At 44.7% G+C, this 22,430-nt stretch overlaps 1 protein-coding gene across 2 annotated transcripts in view; it reads right to left on the minus strand.

Annotated features, from left to right (window-relative positions):
* The window catches only part of Epb41l3 (erythrocyte membrane protein band 4.1 like 3), a 212,318-nt gene that overhangs the window by 184,401 nt on the left and 5,487 nt on the right, over nucleotides 1–22,430 (minus strand). For both annotated transcript variants that reach the window (XM_038315264.1, XM_038315263.1), the window contains exon 2: nucleotides 8,650–8,790. The gene's annotated coding sequence lies outside the window, so the exon portion shown is untranslated. The remainder of the gene's footprint in view (nucleotides 1–8,649; nucleotides 8,791–22,430) is intronic.

Below are 22,430 nucleotides of genomic sequence, written 5' to 3' on the forward strand. Positions count from 1 at the left end.
GAAGGAAGGAAGGAAGGAAGGAAGGAATTATCTTTCGAGTCATGGGGGTGATTAAAATGAATATTTCTACCACGTTTACTATGGAGAGGTGCTCTAGGTTCCCATGCAAAGATTGTGCGAAGTCTTTGAGGTTGCCCAAACAACAGTTTAACCAGGTTGACTCTCATGCATATAAAACGACTTAAGTTCAAAAAATTCATCACCTTCCTATTGGAAATACAATACTGGGGGGGGGGGAACCCCCCCAAAAAACCAAAAAACAACAATAATAAAACTTCCTAAACTCCATTCAAATCTCCCTGCTTTTCATGATGTGGAAAAACAGGAATCCCTTACTCAAACCTGTTGAGGGTGTATGGGGAAGGAGCAGCTGCTGATGTTACAAGGTACAGGTTTCCTTAAGGACTAGTGATGCTTACATTTAAAAAAAAAAATGGCTTTAACAACACTCCTGAGCCTGCAGTGGGCTCCAGCTAGAGATAACACAACTTAAGGACCACTGTCTCTTCAGGATAGACCCATGCAGGCCATGGCTCTCCAAGGCTGCCAAGCCGGCTCCCTGAGATATCTCGAATTATCTTCCTACCCCACCAACCTGCTGGGATTGCAAAGTTCAAAAGAGCAGTGTCAGTTTGGTTCGGTTCCTGGTGTTTCTGCTGACAACCGCTGGTCCTGACCGTTTACCAGGCCATAAAATGTTTGAGGAGTCATTATTCTTCCGCCTATCCTCTAGATTTCTACAAACCTCAGGCCAGGCAAGGACGTTCTGCTGACGACCGAATTGTGTGGCGTGGTAACCTTTGAACAGGTATGAGTCACTGACCTCACTGGACTCTTCCCAGAAGTCCAGAAACAGGTTGGATCGGGGCAGATAAGCGCAAGGCAGTGAGAGCCAGCCCAGAAACCCCGCTCTGTGTGTAACCAGACATTTATTCCTGTTGCAGGCAATTAACCGCTGTCATGTTTACCTCACAGTTTGCAGATACAGCCTGATTTTTTTTTCTCCCTCTGTAAACCTATCGCTGGATCTAAGAATCCAAGTATTAACTCCTGCTTCCATAAACGACTTATAAAAGCACACAGACAGGAATTAAAGAAGAACGGCGCTTTGGAGTGACTCATCTTTTTTGATAACAGAGATAATTCTCTTTTTCTTTACTATACGTGGGGGCCGGGGGGGGGGGGGCAAGTGTATAAACTCGTGCTTGGGTACAGAGGCCAGAGAGGAACATCCAGTTCCTGGTCTCTCATTTTCTACCTTTTCCTCTTGAAACGAAGCTGTTCCCTAAACTTGGAGCTTGCTATCTTCACCTAGGCCGACTGACTAGCAAGTCCTGACTGTCCTCCTGCTGCCTCAGCCCCACACCTCAGTGCTTAAGGTAGAGGCAAGAGCAGCCATAGCAGCTTTGAAAGTGAGCCTTGGAGGTAGTGGCACTTGCCTTTAATCCCAGGTCTCTGAAGGAGCAGAGGCAGGTGAATCACTGTGAGTTTGAGGCCAGCCTGGTTGACAGAGTGAGTTTCAGGACACCCAAGGCTACACAGAGAAACCTTGCTTCAAAAAAATCAAAAAAAGGAAGAAAGAAAGAAAGAAAGAAAGAAAGAAAGAAAGGAAGGAAGGAAGGAAGGAAGAAAGAAAGAAAGAAAGAAAGAAAGAAAGAAAGAAAGAAAGAAAGAAAGAAGAGGTTCTGTAGAGCTAAACTTATGGCTCACATTTTTCTTGCCCACTGACCTATCTTTCCAGCCACAAAGGCGATTTAAAAATAAATAAATAGTAAAATATCTCCTATAAAGGACCTGCATCTTTGGACTTTCAAATGACTTCTTGACTAAAATAAAGATGAAATGAATTGGATAAATTATTTTAAATGGTACTTTTTGGTAGTTTTAAAACTGAGAGAGACTGTCCTGTAAAACTGGCCATCTGCAAGATGTGGATATCTTCACACCCATTCTCAAATGGATGTCAAGGGAATTTGAACCTGTGGTGCAATAGAATTTTCCCGTGAGGTTTTCAAATGGCGTGTGGGGGAGCTAGCACGTCCTGTGGTACAGAAAGCCCCTATTCCCACAGTGCCCCCTTACCAAGGACCCTTTGTACATCTCCTGCCAGTATCGGAGCTGGTGTCAATACCAGGATGGCAGGTCCTTACAAGGAAAGTTACCGCTGGTCCTGGTACGGTACACAGAAAGTGAAGCCAAATCAACAGGGATACAAACGTGTACAGTCCTCTGCCTTCCCTTAAGTGAGGGATTTGAGGAAGGATGACCAAGTGCTGAGCAATTTGTGAATATAGGCTTTTAGAAATGATAAAGAAAGCCACACGCAGACTAAAACAGATTTTCAAGTCCCGTGCCTAATAAGCCCATTCTGTATCTGGGGGTAAGGGAGGAAGAACTTGATGAATCAATTGTTTCTCATTTTGCTGATGTTCACTATCGGTCCTGAGTACAATTACTTTCTAAGCAAAGTAATGTTTAACTACTTCCTTATCGTCTGCGCTGCCTCATGATTTAGAACTTTGCTTTTGTAATCTAGGATGCTGGGATTTTTCTTTCCTTTCTCCTAAACCTTTGAGAGAGAAACGCAGTATCTTATCTATCAATAGCGCTATTAACAGGCAGAGGAAACAAAGGAACCATGTACCCAGTGAAGTCACGGACAGGAGAGGAGCCTTGGGTAAGTGAACAAAGGCGTGTCTTCCAGAACGTAGTAGAAAGGATTCAAAGCCCTTCCATTCTGTGCAGCTCTGAGTCACAGAAGGCCAGGGACACAGGGTGAGTGGGGACAGTGAACAAAAGTACAAGGTTAGACCTGTACGCAGAGCCTGAAGACCCCAGCCTGGGACTGACCGGTGTTCTCAGACCTAGGAATCTTGTTCATTTACAGGAGTCAAACTCTGCAAAGGGATGATCCTGATGTCATCATTAGTCCAGACCCGCCCTGTGCCTCTCCTTATATCACATGGATGTGAGCAGGCGCAGAAGCTGAAAATGTGGAATAAGATCATTTATAGGGAGGGGAGGAGTGAAAACTAACATTTCCTGGAGAAGTCAAACTCAAAATTCTAGAGGCTCAAGGCTTAGCTCAGGTAACATCTCATTCCCAAGGAGTCCAAGCACACATACAAACACATACATACAGCATGTAGACAGGCATACACTCATAACCATGTAAATATGTGCATGCATTTAGAGCACTCCAAATGACCCCCCCCACTCATTCCCATCTTTGCCAGTATTGGTGGATTATTCTCTGGTTTGCCCCGTGTATAGTAATATTAGAATTATCCTTTAATTTTCCTTACACTATGGTCATGTGTTCAATAATGTCCCTGTCAAGCCATTGTTTAAGATCCACTTAACTCCCTGGTATTTGACTTTTTAAAATGAATTCATATACTTTAAGTAATCAATGGATGTTTATAGAATAAGTGAAAGGTTTATTTATTTATTTATTTATTTTGTGGGGTAGTGAGGTATACGTGTATTGCTGGTACTGAACTCAAGGCCTTTCATGTTAGGCAAATGTTCTGTCAATGAGCTATATCTTCAGCTCAGGGATTTTAATATTAGGAAAGTTAAAATGTACTAATTACTGCCTTTGGAGCTAGAATGCTTAATTAAACCTTCTCTCTCTCTCTCTCTCTCTCTCTCTCTGTGTGTGTGTGTGTGTGTGTGTGTGTGTGTGCATGCGTGCATTTCTGTGCACATGCATTTGTATATGTGAATATGCATAGTATATATGTATGTCTATGTGTTTGTGCGAATATGCATGCATTTGCACGTGTGTGTGTTGCTAAAGACTGGATGCAAGGGCTTACACATGCAAGGCATGCCCTCTGCCACTGAGCTATAGTCCTAGTTCTTAATTAAACCCCAAGGGGACTCCGAGAATCGTATCTTCTTAGTCAAAGAAAAATCTGCTTTATTAAAATCCTCTTCTATTAAATTTGAAATTATCTAATTGTTTTATTTCTTCTTATTCCTCCATGCCCCAAATCCATAAGAATTCTTTTTCTCTTTAGTTAATGTCACAGAAGGCTATGTTAAAGTGTAAAGAACTCTGCTATCCTTCCCTGGTCCCCTCACAGGAGAGAAGGATTTGGAATTCTTTAGCTGCTGGAAGTGCTACTAGCAAGGGGCCCCCAGCTATCAAGCTCCCTTAGAAATGGCCCCTTCTGAAGACAGACAGCTCGAGATCATACCTCCACCAGGGTCAGCCACCTTCTGAAACCACCAGTTAATATGGCATAGAAATACCCAGGGCTTCCTTGATTAGAAGGGATTGAGACTCAACCCCATTGAGACTGAGGTTGGTACTGAAATGAAGCCTGGCTCTCCCTCTGCTCATGCCTGCTTTATTCTTTGATGTTTCCAGCGACACTGGATAATAGGCAAGCCAGTCCTCAATGTCCACTTCAAGGCCTACTTCTCAAGACACAGCTGTGACAGCCTGCCAGATAGCAGGTGTCGGGCACAGAAGTCACTGACGATGCAGCCTCTGTAGTCTGAATTTCAGAAACCAGCATGGGGCAAGGAAGGCAAATCCCTCCTTCCCAAGCAATACACGAAGCTGGGTGAGAAAGACAGGAACCAGGTGCAATCAGAGGCTGGGGAGGTGGATCTAGGAGGAGCTTAGGGAGGAAGGGTAAATGTGAGCAAATTTCTCAAAGTCCTAACCCAGGAGGGGTGGGGAAAGGAAGGTTACCAGACCCCTGGCAGGAGGCGGCTAGAACAAACAGCAGTGGCTATTGGATCAAGAGAGAGAGAGGAAGGAAGACATGGAAAATTAGAGATATGTGAGGCTCCCTGGGACGATCAAAGCCAGACAAAGGAGCCAGCAAATTGTTGTCATCCGGGGGGAGAATGTTTACAAACATTTATGCATGACAAATGTTCATGCTTTCTTCACCCAGTTTAGTCTAACTACTACAGATTGTCCACGAATAAAACCGCATAGCTAATAAACATAAAATCACGACACACAAGCATTAAAGAAACTCTTAGTGACCTGAATAATTGACTCTGTACCATGAACTTAGGCAATAGGGCAGATATCAATTCTGATGACAGGACACAACCTCTGGGGCCTTGATGGTCCTGCTCTCTCTCTCTCTCTCTCTCTCTCTCTCTCTCTCTCTCTCTCTCTCTCTCTCTCTTCCTTTTCTCTCTTTCCTGTGTCTTATCCTCCCCCACCACTCAGAAATATAAGGCTAAAAGTCAACGTTGGTTATGTTTTTTTGGTAGTAACCTCCATTCTAACGTAAAAGAAAATTCTTTACTGGGCTCGTGAGACAGTTGGTAAACCACTTGCCACTGAGGCATGAAGACTTCAGTTGAATCCCCAGAACCCATGCAAAGAGTCAGACAAAGAGCTGGAGAGATAGCTCAGCAGTTAATTGCACAACCTACGCTTCTAGAGGGACCCCAGTTCAAGTCCCAGCCCCCATTTGGGGGCCTACAATCATTTGTTAACTCCAAGTTAGGGAATAAGATGCCCTCTTCTAGCCTCTGAGAGTTCTAGGCATGCATGTGATATACATTCAGACAAAACACCCAAACACATGAGAATAGATAAATTAAAATGATGATGATGACGACAATGATGACGAAGATAGGGCCTGACACTTATAAGGTGCTTGCCACCCAAGCATGAGGACCTTGGCTGAATTCCCAGAACCCTGTGAAAAGGCAGCCAGGATTGTGTTCACTTGTAACACCGTGCTGGGAAGGCAGACAAAAGGGACCCTGGGATTTAATGACCAGCCAGCCTAGTCTACTTGGTGAGCAGCGGGACAGTGAGATTCTGTTTCAAAAGCAATGTAGACAGCATCTGAAGAACAACACCCGAGGTTGACCTCTGGACTCCACATGCACACGCATGCACATACATATACACACACGAACACACATGCTCACACACATTAAAAGTACACATGCATTCACACACACTTTTTATTTAGATTTACCATTCAGCTTATTAGTGACAATTTGCTGTGACACCCCTACACATCTTCTACCCTTTTCGGGGTTGCTGTGGGCTATACTAGAAGAAACACAAAAGCCAAACGAAGTATAGGTGCTGGGCTGCTTGAGATGGGAGAGCATTGTGGTCTGGACATGACGCTATGGCATCGGAAGATGAACTAAGGTGAAATGAAGACTGTAGGGAGCTAGAAAAGGCGCTGACCCTCACAGCCCAGAGTAGGAGGGTATGGGCAGTGCTCGTGCCCCACCACGCCCTCCCTAGCTGGGCTCAGCTCATTCTTGTACCCATTGATGGAGATTCTTGAAAGGAACGTGAGGGGCAGTCGACCAAGATAACGTTCCACTTGTCATGTCTCTGATTTTGAGAAGAGTCTTATTATCCTGCCTAATAAAGCAGAAAATTAGCCATTAGCGGAGTGCTCGTGATTAGATTTGGAAGCTTTAACACTCGATAACAGGAGTCAAAAACCCAAATGGAATTTGTTGGTGCAAGATTTTATTAGAACCTGGGAAAGGATTAGATTCTGTTTGCGTTTTGCTCCTAACCTGGGTGTCGTTGCATCAGAGTATGAACATCCGGTCGGATGCAAAGATGTTTCTCTAGAGACAGAAGTATTGCAGGCCATGCCACCTCCTAACATGCTTTATAATTGCGCCTGTTATCCATGCTCTACCACCGAGGCATGGCTGCTTTTGTTTCACGGAAGAACTTTTAGCTAAAGTCAGAATGAAATGAGCGTGGCCTAGTGTCCCCTAGGGTGCACCTGGAGTCTGCCTTAGTGCAGAGGGTCAAAATGCACATGAGGCCGGTTAACAGAAAGTACGTAAGGCAACACTGAACACTACTTAACACACTAAAATCCAACTTGCTCCGATTAAAGCCACGCTCTTCAGTTTGCTTCTCTGCGGCCGCCAGCAAGCTCATGTCTGTAACTCAATTTGTTCTGCTGGAAAGCAAGATGGTAACAGTTCCAGTAACCAGGCTGAATGGACTTAAGACTCATATCCAACCTGTAACCCGGGTCCTAGGAGCCGGTAGGAAAGTGACCATGAGTGTGCTCCTGAACCCGTGACAGGACCATCTGCCTTCAAGAGCAGGAGCCCGCACTGCCCAAGAGGGTGTGCACCTTTCTCCATGCATGGTGGAGGAAAAATCAAGAGACCCAGACAACTTCAAAAATCCAAAGATTCCCCAACAGGGTCACAGAAAGGGTGGGCGGTGAAGAATCACGTACACTGTAACAAAGTCCTCGGAGAGAAAACAGCATTGCCAGTTCTTTGCAGTTTTAGCATCTGAGATTCTGGGGGTTCCCTGAGCATCATGTAAATAGCCCCAGAAAGCACGTGAGGTCCTGGACAGATGGAGTATTCACAGATGCGGCTCCTGAGCATCAGTTCCGAGGAAGTAGGATCTGGCTACCGGTTATTACTGGAAGGGAATGGACCCCTGCCTAGCTGGTTATCACTGCCTATGAGGAAAATGGAGATAAAAAGACCTGAGGAAGGTACAGGGAGAACCTCAAAAAAATTTGGATATCGAACTGAATAACCATCACATAACACATAATGTAATAGCCAATAGTTGATTAGGTAGGCATTGAGTCAAATAGGCTCCTCACGGCTCAATGGAATAAACCTAACGACATACACTCTTAGGTTTATGTGTGGGCAATTGGATCATCTAAGATAAAGATTCCCAAATCATTTATGCCTTCCAAGTGCCAGCTCCCATGCTAACCTTCAGATAATTTTAGAAATTTCAAACCTAACAGATTGCCACTACGAACGGCTTTGCTGCCGGCTCAGGCTGTGACAGTTGGAAGTGAATCGAGAGGAGTCTGATAGGAGTGAAGGTCTCAGGACCAAGACAATGAGCTTCCTACGGCAGTCAGTCTTGACTGGATTGATTTTGCAATTAGCTATTCTATATCCTTTAATTAAAGTGGAGAAGATACAGGACCTGTCCCTCCTCCGGCATCATTCCAACCAAAGGCTCTCTCAGAATCCTGCTTCCACCATCCTTGGGAAATGTGGTTAAAATATATATGTTTATACCTCTATGCATGTGTATACACATATAAACACATTATATACACATATATTTCCCATTTTTCCTCCCTGGTTCTGCATATAGTACAGCAGCAGGTTTGCCCTTCTCTCCTACTCAGGCTTAGAAGGACAAAGTCACACTGATACGCAACCGTCTTGCTACTGTGGAGTTTAGATCCCATCTCCAGCATCACCTACCGGAAAATGGAGACTGACTGACACAGTCAGGTGCCTAGCATGCTTCACGTAAACACACCAGCAAGGTGCCGTTCCCGAAACGGCACGATCCATCACAAAGTCTTCACAGACAGAAATCATTTGAATTTATCTCTGCCATAAATGACAAATATATTTTAAAGGGCTGAGGCATGTGACTTAGGGGCATGACTCAATAAAAGCCTTCGAAAATAGCAGAACTGAACTCGGAAGATGAGGGGACATCTTCAAATGCTTTGTGAAGCATTTGATGCTGTGAAGGATAGCATAAACCCAAAGAGAAAGAAGGGTGGAAAAACATCCGTCAAAAATATCTGACAATAGTCTTTGTGCAATGTGAATGGTTGCTTTCTATTTACTGGAGCTTGGGACATCTTCCAGACTTTCCCTCGCTACCTCAGGAGGTTAAACGCTGACCCCAAGCACGTGACCTCATACACACAGACAGCAGATGCCAGAGAAAATTTCCCATCGAAGAATTTCACTTGGCAAAAATTGTTCTTCCACAAAGAGCGAGACCGCGCATTTAAATATTAACTTCCGGACTCACCACATTATCCGCATCCCCGCAACCAGCGATCGCGTTTTTTTTTCCAGATGATGGGCCATCCGTGTTCCGTGTCCCCAGAGGCAGTGAGGCAGGAAGAGGAGCAAAAAAGAAAAGAGAACAGGATTAGAAATGGCCCAGAACTGTTGTTAACCCCGCACCCAAACCCGGAAGTGTGACAACCTGCCATTCCTTTCTAGGAACATCCCCTACACACACACACACACACACACACACACACACACACACCCTGACATCCTGAGCAGAGAAGAAAATGACTGTGAAAGCAAGGTAGATAATTCGGGAAGATCCAAAGGGAACATTCATTAGCTTTTTAATTTAACAGGTGCAAATAGAAAGACCACAAGGTGTGTCCGAATGTGCAATAGACGTTTCCAGAAAGATAATAAGGAAGAATTACGTGAACATATAGGGACATAAAAGTAATTAAAGCAAGTCTGGACTAGAAATGGGGGGGGGAAGGGATTGCTACAAAACAAACTTAGACCATATCCACACCCTAACTGGAAACCTAGTGAAATTTACCTGAAAGAATTTTAATTACACCTCTCAAACAATATAAATCATATGTCCGTTTATACATGCTACAGGCCAGGCCATGATGTAGATTTAAGTCCTCCAAAGACAAGAGCGACAGGATAAAATATTACTATTATCTTTTTGGTCCTGGTAACTACACTTAATACCTATTAGTAAAAAGGAAAAACAAAACTTGACATGTCTTTAAATCTGGAAGCAAAATGCATAGAATTTAAGTGGCTTTGATCTGATAAGCCCGATCGTTGCTCTAACAGGACAGAGAGTCACAGCCTGTGAAATCATATGGATATTGTCAGGTGGATAGAACACCCCAGAGCAAGTCTTTGTGCCAAACAGCTTTTCTGCCACAGGGTGCAAGGTGAAAGATCATTTGCCAAGGTCATGCTAGAGAAATTCTGTTTTTGGGGGGAGCGCTTGGGCCTTACAGAGGTGCCCTTCAGTTTCTTTAAACAAGCACAGCCAGCTGAAAGGAAAAAGGAGAAGGGAAGGTTTATTTATTTTTCGTTTTTTTTTGCCAACTATTTATGTCGGGGGCCTTGCGGTTCCTTGAAGGCACCCACTATTGAGGACCCATTTCTTTTGAGGGCAATCAGGCTGAAGGCAACCAGCCCAAGAGCCCAGATTTGGCCTTGGGGACTCAACCCTCTCTCCCCTCCACGGGTTTTAAGAGTAGAAATCTCTTGCCACCCATGAAATCAAGGGCATTCAAAATGACCAGTTTCTGGGGCAAAGCCCCAGATAGAATTCCGGGAGACTTGGAACCCATCCGACTAAACCCGGGGCCTGAGGTTACACCTGCAGCTTCTCCTATCTGAACCCTAGGAGGCCCAGGCACTGAAGTTGGGAACAATGGATTGTCCTTAGCACACAGCGTCCCTGCCTGGTCCTGACAGCGGTTCTGGGTTTAATGTCAATGTGGTCTGAACATGGTCCTCTGGGCAGGACAGGAGCCGACAGGAACGGTGGCACACTCTCTCCCCTCAGCCTAGGTGGGCTTTGCCACACCACAGGGACTTGAAGAGCATTTGCATACTCGTGTTTGTAGCAGTAATATCCACTCTAGTCAAATGTGGAAAGCCATGCAGGTATCTGTCAGTGGGTGAAGGGATGAACAAAACATGCCACTCACTTAATAAAGGAAGGGAGTTCCAAAACCATCAATACACTCCACTACGCAAAATAACCAGACCCCCAAAGGCAAACATGATCTCCTCAAGTAACATGAGCCCTCTCTAGTAGCCACACTTAGAGTGACAGATTGTGAAATGGTGTGACCAGGCACTGGGAGGCAGAGGGGGTTTGAGTAAGAGTATGGAGCTTTAGTTTTGCAAGACGAGGGTTCTGGGATGTGTGGTGACCACACCACAAGGATGCACAGAACACCCCTGAACTGCACCTTTGAAAACAACCAATGGGAAATCTTAGGCCACACGTATTCTACCAAAATTAGAAGAATAAAAAAAAAAAAAAGAAAGAAAAAAGAAGGAACTATTGTTAAATTGGGGTTTGGAAAGGTGCGGGCACCCCACAGAGGCTCAGTCTTATCGTGAAAAGACGTGACTTGTAATAGAACCCGAAGCAGCCTAGTTTTAATTAAAAAGCTCAGTGCTACTCCCAGCAGATGGCAAGGTGAGAGGAGCTATGTAGCACGCACTGGAAGACATCATGACGAAGATGATGTCTCCAAGCCTCCCGCCAGGCCTGCTGTCAGCTCTCAGCCCAGGGCTCACAGAACACACGCGGGGAAGGTGCTGCCCCTGCTGCTGTGGCCCTGGGGGCAGCTGAGCCCTCTCCAAGCCCTGGACACTTTGCAAATTATTGCGAGGCAACATGAGGAATTCTACACCTCTTTTGTGTATTATTAAAGTTCAGTCAGTACCTTTACTTGTGGGTAAGGTTTTGGCTTATAACCCAATTTCCTTTCTTTTGAATTTTTTTTCCTTCTTCTTATAGAACTCAAACTTTACGGTACAGGCCAATAAATCACACAAAGCTACAAATAATCCTCTCTCATACACTGAGTAATTTTATTTTAAAGGGGGAGCTGGGAGTGGTGGTGCATTCAGGAGGCTGAGGCAGGAGGATCACAAGTTCAAGGTGAGCCTGGGTTGTAAAGTCAGAGGAGTCAAAAAAAAAAAAAAAAACCTGGAGCCAGGAAGGGAAATGCATGTGTTGGTGCTGGCTGAATTGGCAGTCTCTACAGAAGAGATAAGCTCAAGTCTCTGCTTTAGACTCCCTGGCTTCTCTCACAGCCAGCTGACCTCAGTGAGAAGTGATAATGTCCCCAGGGAAGGACTCAGAGTGAGAGATATGGGCTCAGAGGTCCTTTTCGAAACCAGGAGACCCAGAGCAAGCCTCTGCCCACGTCAGACTTCCTTGAATGAGAAAGGAGAAAAACATGTTCTGAGTTATTCATAGAAAAGAGGCCACAGACGATCTCCAGCAGACACAGGGCATCAGAAATGCAAAGGGCGGACTTTGGAATGTCCCTGCTGTCATCTGCCCCTCAACGCTTCTTTCCTTTAAATGATAGTCCTGGGAGACAGAACGTCCTGTGGGTTCTTCCTGGCTTGAGTGTGTTCCAGGGCCTTGGCTCAGTGTTGAAGCCGACCCTGAAAGCGAGGGTTTGAAGCAGAAAATCTCTTCAGGCTGGAGGTCTTTGGGACTTGTGGTTGGGATAAGGGAAGGTCTTAGGGCCGCACCCCCCACCCCCCACCCCGTGACTTTATCCTAGTAGTAGCTTTGGAAGAAAACAGGGACCAGAACACACAAGGCATGCTCCTGGCTTCTTCTCACCTAGTGTTCTCTGCTACCTGCGGACACTAAGGATTGTGTTTGATTTGGAGATGCCTTGCTAAGATATGGGCTCCGGGAGGGACATAGTGTGGGGCCTGAGGAGATGGCTCAGCCTGTAAAGAACCTGCTGTGGAAACATGAGGACCTGAGTTCAGTCCCCAATACCTGCTCTTCTAGAACTGGGGCCAGTGATGAACTTAATCAGCAAGACGAGGCCCTGGTGAGAGACTTTGTCCCAAGAAACAAGGTATGTTCCTGAGGAACAATTGCTGACCTTCACACACACACACACACACACACACACACACACGTGTGCATATACACCCAAATACATACATGTTCTCCACAACCACTACCCCCAAACAACCCAAGAGGTCTTTGGAAGAACAGAACTGTGGGCTAGATTAAACATTTTAAAAAAAAATAGTGGGAAATGTAAAAGTAATGCACAATCTTTTCTGAGTGAAATAAGACAAGATTTCACTTTAAAATTGTAAAGAGGTGGGCAGTGGGGGTGCACACCTTTAATTCTGGACCTTGGGAGGCAGAGGCAGGCGGATCTCTGTGAGTTCGAGGCCAGCCTGGTCTACAGAGAGAGTGCCAGGACAGCTAGGGCTGTTACACAGAGAAACCCTGTCTCAAAAAAAAAAAAAAAAAAAAAAAATCCTAAGAAGCCATTTGGCAGGAATTCAAATTCCTTCAGGGTCAGCACTTCTTGAAATCAAAATATGTGCTCAAGGTTGCTCTTGGTGCTCAAAATTGCATTCTGCTTATCAATCACTACTTTAAAGCAGACAGTCTTGTAAGACTGTGAGGCTCAGCCCTGCCCACCCAGAGTGAAACAGGCCCCCTTAGTACTAGGCAGAAACTTCAGTGGGGCCCTGGGGGTCTTTAGTGTGGGATACTCCAAAGGCTACGAGACCTCTTGCAAAAGTAAAACTTTTAGCTTGCTACACTTTTGGGACCCATTTGTAACAGTGACATAAAATAGAAGCAGACTCAGACAAATTGCACCTTCTCTATTCCTGTCTGTAAACCTGTTAACCAGAGTTTTTATTATTGTTATATTATTATAATTATACCGATACTCCCTTCCCTTTCCTCTCTCCACTCCCCCCCCCTCCGCCCATAAACCCTTCTCCTGGTTCTCCTTCAAATTTGTGGCCTCATTAATTTTATGTATTTGTTTATATTTAATGTTACTGCACACATTTAAGTATAGATTCCTAAATACAACCTGTTCAGTCCATATCATGTCACCCATATGCATGTTTTCAGGACTGGTCATTTGCTGCTTGCTGACCACTTTTTAATCAAACAAAGCCCATGAGTAAGCTAGCTGTGCCTACGGTAGGGACTGGTGTCTTGGATATCCTCCCCCCCCCCAAAAAAAATGTTTTGGGGAAGCCGTGAGGCCAGAACTATTTTCCTGGGCTATACTTAGACATTACTTGCTTTTTCCCATTTATTCTCTCATGAATATTGTGGCATTTATAGAAGCTATAAGGCAGGTGGTACCTTAACTTTCAGTTTTAAGGCAGAAATAAACACAAAACTCTCCACAGTCAAGCCAGACATCAAACCGATTTGCAATGCCACTCGTTTAATTAAAAATTTTAATTAAGTTTTTATTTAGGGGTATGGGTGTTTTGGTTCCACGCATGGCTATGAACCGTGGGTGTGCCTGTTGTTCAGAGACCAGCAGAGGCCGTGGGATCCACTGAGACTGAAGGTACAGATGGTCATGAGCCACAACAAAGATGCTGGGAGTTGAACCTGTGTCCTCTGGCAGCAAGTACTCTTGACCACTGAGCTGTCTGTCTAGCTTCTACAATGCCACTCCACCTGGATGTATTTTTATTATGGAAAACACAACCTTGAAAAACGTTTATGTGAAGACGGAATGAATTTGCTATTGGCAGTTTATAGTTCGCTTGGAGGAAATATTATTGAAATTCCCCTAATGAATCCCAAGTGTGGTTAACAATATTGCCTACATAAAGAAATGTCCTTTGCGCCCTTTGATCCCTGGAGTGACACCGCTTCCTCTGCATGTCAGTGGTGTTGGGATTTTCAGCTGTTGATATTCCGTCATATCAACTAGACGAACAAATCTTTACTCCCTGGAATGCATCTCCAGGACTCCTAGAAGAACAACTTCCGCTCCACGACCGAAACTCCTCTAACACCACCGCAGGCTAATCCGTGGGAAGTGTAACTGGATGAGCTTCCTCCTTTCTTAGTCCTTCCCTGTTTCAGTGCAGCCGGAATCAAGGTCAAGCCGCCTGCTTGGGGGATCCGCCACCTCTGCAAAAGCCCAGCTTTCTGAGTTCGCTGTTGCTCATACCCACTCTGTGCCTGCCCTCATGGTTCTTCTCCCCTCAGAAGTTGTTGCAAACTTATCTATTCCTAGGGTCCTTGTGTGAAAGCGAAGGAGGGAGGAACGGAGGAGGGAGGAATGAAAGAAGGAAGGAAGGGAGGGAGGGAGGGAGGGAGGAAGATCTGTTCCGTTTCAGCTGCACTAAGAAGCCAGGGGCGAGAAACTGTGGCTGAAACATCCATGCACCGCAATGGCTAATGGTGTCGGCAAGATAAAAATAGTTCTTTTCATATTCAATCTGCAGGAATAAACCACACCTGAAACCGTGATTATGATTTTAAAAACATATTGGGAGTGTATGCTAGCAAAGAGAAATGGCTAGCCACGGCACGGCCAGCAGTACAAGAAGAGAGATCACCGACTTAGTAGGGATAAGGCTAAACTCGCTAGAGTCGAGCCAAACATTAAGCCAGGGATAAGTTGTGATAAAAACTTCCACTAACCTCCATTCTCCCGAGATGCCTGCTGGAAACTCTAATAACTGAAAGAGCAGGGTATAGTCTCAGCAAAGAAACTGAGACTCAGTCAAAACCAGTTGCCTTAAAGGAGAGAGTGTAACAGTTTCGACATTAAGCGGCCCAAAGGTCTATGTGAACAAGGCTTGGGTCTAGGATGGGGCTATTGAGAAGTAATGAAGTTTTTGGAAGGCAGGGCCTAGTGGGATGTCTTCAGGTCACTAGGGGTATGTCCTTGAAGGGAATGGTGGGACCCCAACACCCCACTCACACTCTTTGGCTTCTTGACCATGCATCCCAGCACTGAATACTAGTGCAGACTTCCACCACAATGCCCATCTCACCTTAGGCCCAAAAGCAATGGGTCTACTTAATCATGGACAGAAATTTTCAAAATTTTGGAGTCAAAGAAATCTTTTCTCTTTGTAAGTTAATTATCTCAGGTCTTTTGTTATAGCATTGGAAGCTGACTTTGCAGAATTACTGTTGGACTATATGCTTAATCTTTAAAAATATAATGTCTAATTGGTTTTAATGTTATTATGTGAATTTAATTTTTTTCAAGTTATATGTAAGATTTGGTATTTTCATAAAAAGTCTCTCTGGCAACTTACCACAGTTTATATTGCGGTAATTTGTTTTTATCTACTAGGTCTCCCTGCAACATGACGAACACCATTCCATTTTTATTCCCACATACGTGTCACTACCTTATTATAAAATATGACTAATGAATATCAAGTTAAAGGACATATTACAACCTGCGCTCGATTTGAGTCCCAAGGGATTTCATGTTTTTATACGCATGGAGTGGAACTGGATTTATCAATTCTTTCTGTAAATATAATCAATTCAGATTGACTTTTACATAGTACTTAGACCAGCATAACAAAGACTATGGCCGTTTTATTTAAGAAAAAAAGTAAAAGTAATGAATTTTTTTTTTCCAAGGCAGGGTTTCTCTGTGTAACCCTGGCTGTCCTGGAGCTAGCTTTTTAAACAGGCTAACCTTGAACTCACAGAGATCTGCCTGCCTCTGCCTCCTGCCTGCTGGGATTCAAGGTATGCACCACCTCTGCCCGGCGGTAATAAATCTTGTATAAGGAGTGTATCGTGGAAGGTAGAAAAGCCCGACTGTGGTGAGTGTGCAAGCCCGGGGTAGAAGACAGAGGAAGCATTAAGGAGGGTGGAGTGGCGCTCCCTCGTCAGAGTTCCACCTTAGGCCATCCATTGGGGGAGGAACATTTAACTTCCTGTTCCAAGGTCTCACAACTGATACTAATAATTTCAAAATTAGTTCACAATAAAAATAGTGCTAGCCCAAAACCTGACCATAATTTTTTTTTTTAACATTTCTTCTTAAGGCAAAGAATTCAAAATTGTGGATGAGTAGCGACAGGCACACTTTCGGAAAGTGAGTCATCTATACACGGGGAATGCCTATATTCAGAAAGTAGGTCTCTGCCTTTTATCACCCGAGGCTTTTCACCCCAAAGGCTAAAGAAGTCAAAGGTCAGAAACGGGGGACATTTTCATGTTCCTGAAAAAAACAAAACTTGCCACATCCATTAGACTAAGCACCGCTTGACCATGGTTTGTCTTCTGCTTTGAAAAATACTCAAAAGAGGGTTGTCACTTTAAAGGCAGTGACAAGTTTTAAAGAAGACCATGGGCAAGAGACAGGAATAGCTATGTCAGCAACATTCCCAGTCTGTGTCAAAAGGCTACACCCCACTGGACCCAACTTTCTCCCCCACATGAATGTGGTGGGAAAATGAAAGCCTTCTAAACATTTTGAAGTCAGTGACCTTGTCTTCCCCAAATCTCTGATGCTGGCTTGTTTATATCACAGAAAACAGTTACTTGAATAGGTCAATGCCAAAACACCAGATTCCTGAACGCAGTGTGTGTCTCTGTGACCAGAGACAAGTCAACAGAACATGGATAAGAGCTATACCATCAGTCTCCACAAAGCAACCTCCTACACACAAACTTGCTGTCTACAAGACCATCCATCCAGACATATCCATGGTGTCAAAAGTGCAATCAAATAGATTGTTTAGTACAGATGGGTGTGGGGAGACAATAAAGACAGATGTTTAAAATATGGCAGGTCAACTCAGTCACTAAATTGTCTTGAATAAAACAGAACTATTTATGGGCTCCCATTTCTATTCTAAAGCACCATGCAAAATCAAGTTGCTAGAGGGCCCTGGATTTATGAAATACTTGTTGTGTGTTGTACCTAAAAAAAAAAAAAAATACAAAAAATCAGCTCCACAATCTGTCTGGCTCATAGTGATTGGTTATTAAGGCAGACTTTGGGGCTAGGGATCAGAGCTAGGCTAATCTTTAGGGAACGAGATGTTTATTGATCCATGAGTTTTCTGGGAGCACAGCCTGATGTGGTCTCCCGAATGCCTGCGACACTCACTGACCTTGCTCTCTTCTGGATGCAGCTCAGCAGAGTCTAATGGGGGATGCTGTTCTCTTCCACTTTAAATATCTCCTTCCCCATCAACTCTTCTCCTTATACCTCCTTACACACATTGATAAGACTATACTTTCAGTGAGAACGATAAATTTGTAGGTCAGACACTCTCCCCTGCTGCAACTCTCTTCCAGGCATCAAGGCAAGAACAGCTATACAGAGCCTGGTACTTCAGCCCAACTGTGTCCTTACATAAGGGGTTCACAACAGGGATGTGCCATGAGCTACCCCCCAGAGGGGCCAAGAGGGCTTTTATCTTCCTCTGTGCTAACTGTCAGATGTAACACACTCCTTCCCTTTTGCCAAATGGAGGCCAGCTCAAAGTAGTTTAAAGGATCTGCCATTTTAATTTATTCTAGATAGTTCCTCCTGCTATGCTTTGGAAAAAGAATACTATCCTGAATCTCTATAAATGCCTCCCAAACCAGGAAGAGAGGTAAAGGAGAAACATTTACAGGATGCCCTCAGATAAGACAGTAAGCAGTGGCAGCTGAGTTCATTGAAAATAACAAAATATTAGCAACCTTCAGCTAGGTCCGTGGAGTAATTACCTGGAGAACCCAAACCTACAATTATCATCGCTGTTAAAGAATTCTTCGGTAGAATTTACATAGCAAAGCATGCGCAGGGTGCTGCTGTATCCCCCCCCCCCCCCCCCTGTGTATGTTCAAATTGTGTTTCAGCGGCACTGGATTGTAGAAAAAGCCAAGCCCATGTTCTCGTCAGAAAACCAAGGCCCTTTATCTGTGGCCATGTTTGAGGACTCTGGGCTTGGGAAGCTTAAGCAGCTTGGACTCCACCGCAAAGAAACACAAACTATTATCCAGGGAAATCAAGCAAGGATGAGCCTGCAAACAACACTGGGTTTTACTTTTCCTGAAAGACACCTAGTCATCCTCTAACTGTATGCCACAGACACCACAGCGGAGCTTCAATGTTGCGTGGCGCAGCCTGCAGGGGGTAGCATTCACATATTAAAAGTAGAAAAGGTAAACCGAAAACATCACGATGCTTTTCACTTCGCGAGGAGCTTGGCTACTGGGTTACCCTGTACACTCGGTGGCATTACTTACTGCACCATTACCTAATCCGTTTCGATCTTTGATCCATTTTCTTCCCCCCACCCCAAAAAAAAGGAAGCCAGCAACTAAGAATAGCACAAATTATTCATCCTTTATAAATACAATCTGGAAGATGTTGTGACATGATAATATTCCCCAAGACTCACACGTTCTGTGAGAGAAAATCGTCTCAGGCATCTGCTCATTTAAAAATAACATCCGGGGCCTGTGAGAGGCCTCAGTGGGTACAGGCACCTGCCACCAAGACTGAGGACTTGAGTTTGAACCCGGGTAGCGAAAGTTATCCTTTGGACCGACACAGAGTAACCAGGCACGTGGACACCCCTCCCTGTAACACATACGACATAATAAATAAATGTAAAAAAAAAAAATCTGTGTATTTTCAGTGTGGGATGGTGGTGGTGCTCGCCTTTAATCCCAGCACTTGGGAGGCAGTGGCAGAGACAGGTGGATCTCTAAATTCAGGGCCAGCCTGGTCTACAGAGCAAGTTCCAGGACTGCCGGAACTACATAAAGAAACAAAATAGGGCTAGCTCCATCCACTCAGAAAAAAAATGAAAGAAAATTTACCTAATTATTTGGCAATTAAATACTCATGATCAGAGAGAATAAATTCACTGATCAAAGTCGCCGTAGCACAGAGAGTTAATTCTTGAGACTTTCACCCTTCTGAATAGAATGATCTGAGCACATGGGGATGGGTGAATCAATAAAACAGTCACCTGCTTTGGACATGCATAAATATTTTGCACTAGGATCATCAAAGGGCTAAAGTTCTTTTTTTTCTCCTGCATATAGTTAAAAGTAAGCAGTTACAATCAAAGGGGCAAAATGTACATATCGAAAATGTTAATCTACTTGCTAAAGATGAATTGTCACGGTGAATTACCTATCAATGGCACATCTCACATGGCCGACAGGAGTGGAGCTTGGATGAGCACTCAGTGTGCACTTTGTGGGTCATTTTGTGGGTGCTCTGCAGATAGGTGCTACCAAGGCAGTTTTCCAGAAGAAAGGCCCACTTGGGGGACTTGGGAAATGTGTCCCAGACAGGCAGTGAGTGCCTGCAGCTGGGAACAGCGGCAGTTAATGCGACCCCAGTGTGTGTTGTGCACGCTAATAAGTCCAAATTGCTCACTTAGATATTGTGTGAGCAGACTGGTTCCGTCTCTTAGGGTCCGTAGGGAAACCTAACTTAGGGTGTGTACCTTGATACTAAGGCCAAAGTGATGTGGAGGCAGCAGAAACTAGAGTTTGGATTTTTATCTCCTTTTCAGGGCTAAGGATGATGCGGCAGGATCTTCTTCTAAAAGGTCTGGCAGGGTCAGGAGCCGCTGCTCAAAGCAGGACTCTGGGTTGCTGAGCTGACGCCCTCAGGCTAGATGCATTAAAATCATCACCAGCTTAGGATATTTTTAACTTACCGTGGTCCATCAGGATATAACCTCATAGTAAACTCCTGAATGCCTACACAGTCTCATTTTGTGTATGATGTTATCTTATTCATAGTGCAAACTTAACAGAGCGCCTGACATTCAAAGAGACAACTGTCTTAGGTAAAAAGAAAATGGATTTTTTTTTATGGGATCAGTTGCTTCCAGCGTATTAAAACCATCGCAGCCCAGACAGACTCCCAATCTCATTATTTAACTCTGCAGAATGTGGTGGCAGTTTGTAGAGCAATGGGCAGATTTTCCCTTTTGTTTTTGTTTGTTTGTTTGTTTAAAGGTGGCTATGTGTCATGGGTTCAGGCTGTACTTGAGCTTGGATTCAATCTCATCAGCGTTTCCTGCTGTTGTTTTCTGAAGGGCTGTGGAGATGCTCAACCTGCATCAAACTAGCAATCAGAATCTGTGAGCGTCTCACTTCATCACCCACAGAACGCATCCACAAACAAGATGTCATTTGGTGTCTGTGTCCTTTATGGGAAATGGGAAATTCAGTTATTTCCGTTTTCCAGCGAGGAAGCTGAGTCCAAGGGGCTCAGTGACCTTACAGAGGACTTTCTGGTGTGAGCCACACGTGTGCAAACAATGTCTGCGCAGAGCGTGCAGACGGCATCATCCCAGTTTGCTGTGGTGATGTACACTTCACAAATACCGCAAGTCCAGTGCGGAAACAGGGATTCGGCATTTTCTCACTCAGAGCCATTGCTCAGGACAGGTTTCAGCACATAATTCTAACATTATAATACTAATTCTACAATATTCAAAGCCTCAATACTGGACCATGTCATTTCCTCCCATTATTCCTCATGAGCAACGAACTGTTGTCTTAGTCACTGGCCTATGGCTGGGAAGAGACACCATGACCAAGGCAACTCTTCTACAATCAAGCACTTAGCTGGAGGCTGGCTTACAGTTACAGAGGTTTAGCCCATTATCATCATGGCAGGGAGCATGGTGGCATGCAGATACGGCACTGGAAAAGTCACTGAAAGCTACATCCTGATCTACAAGCAGAAGCGGGAGAAAGAAGAGAGGGGAGGGGGAAGAATGGAGAGACTGGGCCTGGCATGGGCTTATGAAACCTCAGAGCCCACCTCCAGTGACACACTTCCTGCAACAAGATCACACTCCCTAATCCTTCTAAAGCTTTCAGACAATTCCACTCCCTGGAGACCAAGCCTCCAAATGTGTGAGCCTGTGGGGGTCATTCTCACTGTTAACAGACATTTAATGACTATAGAATTATTCACTCAGATTCCAAGGGCTGTGTATTTAAGACTGTGTACAAGCACTTTTGCTGCTGAGATAGTGAAACCGGCAATCTTTTTATAACAATTTTCCCCACTTGACTTCAGACGTTTGATATGCACGTGAGAAATGGCTTCAACTTTCGCTCTTAAAAAAAGGGCACGCAATCACAGGAAACCCCTCACTTCCTAGAAACTGGAATAGTGTTTCATCTTGACCCGGAGCACTTCAGCATCCACACATGGCAGCAAACACAAGCAGGAATCAGATGGCAAGTTTCCCAAGAATGACTGGACAGGAGACACACCATAAGCCCCCAACCCAAGAGTCTTCTCCCACATTTCTGGGTGCGTCCCACACTTCATGGGCATAGTGCCCAGCATTTCCCGTTTTTGCTTCAGCCCAATCACCATCATCTTGGCTGCCCATATCTATTCTGCTTTTGAAAGCGCCGTGGGGCTCACGTGACTATGCTCTCATCTCTACAATGAAGAATGCTAATAGTTGGACGGATCCTTCCAGCTCCTGAAGCTTAAATTATCCATGTAATTACACGAACGAGCTAGGATAGCGTTTCAAGTTTCTAAATAATGGCCCGTGCCTATCAGGCTTTTCTCGGGGGTTGGCTCTTTATTTTGACTCAACCTGGGTAAGGGACATCTTCCCCGCCTTTGCCATCACCTCTTCTAAAAGATCTCTAGACAGTCACTTACTCCGTGGGAATGTATGAGGAACCCCTAGGGTGGGCGCCACTTGGTGGAAAACAGGACAAAGAACATAGACATGGAGTCTTAGTTCTCTCTGCCGGTGAAGTGCAGCAAGGAAGGAATGCACGTCAAGTGCCAGAGCAGAGAGCAGAGAGCAGATAGGAAAGGCCTTCCGAGTAGATGCGAAACTTCACAAGGGTGGCGGTGCTTGAGCCTGCTTTAGAAAACCGATAGATGCTCAGAATGGACAAGATGGGATACAGGAGAGGGCTATGAAAATGACAGAGAAATGAAGCATGCCTTGGCACTGGTGAGATTTGTTATGACCTCCCGTCGGAGCTATGGGGTCAGCATGAACATGCTGCCACAGAAGATTAAATGCAGGCTGCCCAGGACAAGGCTAAAAAGTAGGAGGAGTATTTGAATAGGGGATAATACGGCCAAAACAACACTGCCTATGAG

Source organism: Arvicola amphibius, chromosome 18 (genome assembly GCF_903992535.2).
Source record: "Arvicola amphibius chromosome 18, mArvAmp1.2, whole genome shotgun sequence".
Classification (NCBI taxonomy): Eukaryota; Metazoa; Chordata; class Mammalia; order Rodentia; family Cricetidae; genus Arvicola; species Arvicola amphibius.